At 39.3% G+C, this 2,185-nt stretch overlaps 1 long non-coding RNA gene across 1 annotated transcript; it reads left to right on the forward strand.

Annotated features, from left to right (window-relative positions):
• The first annotated feature begins 1,115 nt into the window (after nt 1-1,115).
• On the forward strand, nt 1,116-2,146 carry LOC110225854. Its single transcript, XR_002330010.1, has 2 exons — nt 1,116-1,910; nt 1,999-2,146. It is a non-coding gene; the product is annotated as an uncharacterized LOC110225854 (long non-coding RNA).
• The last annotated feature ends 39 nt before the right edge of the window (nt 2,147-2,185 follow it).

The following is a 2,185-nucleotide window of genomic DNA, read 5'->3' on the forward strand; positions in this document are numbered from 1 at the left end:
TGAGAAGCCTCGGATTGGATAGTGATCCATTCGGTCCAAAAAAGGATGAGGAAGAAGTTCTCGATCCAGAAGTGCCATACCTTAGTGCCATAGGAGCGTTAATGTACTTGGCTAGCCACACTAGACCAGACATATGTTTTGCCGTGAACCTCCTTTGCCTAAATTTAGTTCATGATCAACCCAAAGGCACTAGAAAGGTTTGAAGGAAGGTTTGGTTAAATTTTAAATTCTATTCTTCCTATGTTTGTTTATTTGGGTTTTATTCTATACTGATCTAACCAAAGAAGGTCTAGTTTGCTTTGGTTTAGTTTGTTTTGCTGATGCAGGTAAAATCAGATTATGGCATGGTCAATAGATAGGAACTACGTGTGGCTTGATCCCTTCCAAGGGTACGTAGGCAGCCTTCTTCAAGGCGCAGCTACTACAACATCAAAGACCATCATATGAGGAGACAACACGCCTGTATCGCTCAGCTCAAGGACGGCTACATCAAGGGAGATCGGACGAAGCACATTCTAACAAAGTTCTTCTTCACGCATGACTTGCAAAGGGATAAAGAAGTTCGAGTGGTACAAGTTCGATCCAGCGACAACTCAGCCGATCTCTTTACCAAGGCATTACCAACATCGACATTGAGGAAGCTCACGCATCAAATTGGAATGCGGAGACTTAAGGACTTGCAGGGATGACCAAAACAGGGGGAGTAATACGTGCTGTACTCTTTTTCCTTAACCATGGTTTTGTCCCAATGGGTTTTCCTGGTAAGGTTTTAATGAGGCAGCATCCCCAAGCGTATTACTGAGATCCTTTGGCATCTACACGGTTATGTCATCCAAGGGGGAGTGTTATAAACCACATGTTGGATGGACTCCATAACCGTGGACCTTATGCATATTCTAGAAGGCCCATGTCCATGTTCTTGAAGATTCTCCTTATGACGGCCTATATTGCCTTATGACGGCCTATATTGTACTTAGTGGGCTTTTGGGCTTTAGGGTTTACTAGCCCAATGGGGATTTGTCTCCCCTCATCATGTAAATCTCATTCATTAATCAATAGAACAACACAGTTTACAACAATTATCTCTAGTTATCCGCATAATTTTTAAAACAGCCGAAAGGTGGAAACTTTGAGAGTGGCGGCGAGATCTGTGAGCTTAAAGGTTCGATCTCTCCCGCAAATAGTGGTGCATGTTTTTGATTGTTTGAATGTTTTGGTTTCGTTTGCTTTAGAAGAAAGGCTCGGTTGGTTTTATGTAGCTTTTTGGTGGTGATTTTTTTTTTTTTTTACAGAATGAGTCTTGTGTTTATTTTCGTTGTTGGCTTTGATCGATAAGTTGCCAAATGATGATTGAAAATTTTGCGCAAGGGTTTTGAGTTTCGGATGATTGGAGGTTAACTCTGATCTGAATGAACCGTGACAAAATCATTTTCTAATAATTCATTCTGATGGCTGCTGATCATTGCTAGATATATCAAATTTGAATTCGATTTTTGGGTACATGATTTGATTTGGATAGTTAATTGGAGTTTGTTTGTTAGTAGAAGCTTGGTTTTGGGGCAGCTTAATGAATTTTAGGATTCAGGTTTTCAATTCTTTTAGCCTTAAATGTTTTGAAATTTTTTGTCTAATGGCTTTGAGTTCCTGAGGATTGAATGTTGTAATTCTGAGGAACTATGAGAAGTCATGTATTCAGGTTCTGCTATTGAGTTCCTGACGGCTGTGATCCAAGAAACTGTGAGAAGTCGTTTTTTTTTCTTCCTATTTTGATGTTTTGGGTTGCAGTGTATTGTTCTATGAGCTACCAGGACTATGCTATATTCTGGTCTGTACATACGTTGCTTTTGATGTGTGGAAATTATGCCTAGTGGATTGGGATTAGCATTCTGTTATCTGAAGGAATCATTGAGGTCATTTACTTCTAAGATCTCATTTACTTCTAAGATCTCATTTATTGGCACCCTCTTACTAGTATCATTTTGAGTTGAGTAATTTGAGTTAGTGACCAGCTCCAAATATGCAAGAAATTGTGAGAATGCATTAGTTTAGTCCTCTTTTCAGGTATCTATAGCCTTAACACTGTAATACTCAAATCTTACATAAGATTTGTTTCAAGGACAATGAAGCATGTTGTAAAGATTTTGAGCCTGCTGGTAGCAGTCTCTACTTTTTGGTTGCTCTTTTG

The sequence above is a fragment of the Arabidopsis lyrata genome (genome assembly GCF_000004255.2).
Source record: "Arabidopsis lyrata subsp. lyrata unplaced genomic scaffold ARALYscaffold_928, whole genome shotgun sequence".
In the NCBI taxonomy this organism is placed as follows: domain Eukaryota; kingdom Viridiplantae; phylum Streptophyta; class Magnoliopsida; order Brassicales; family Brassicaceae; genus Arabidopsis; species Arabidopsis lyrata.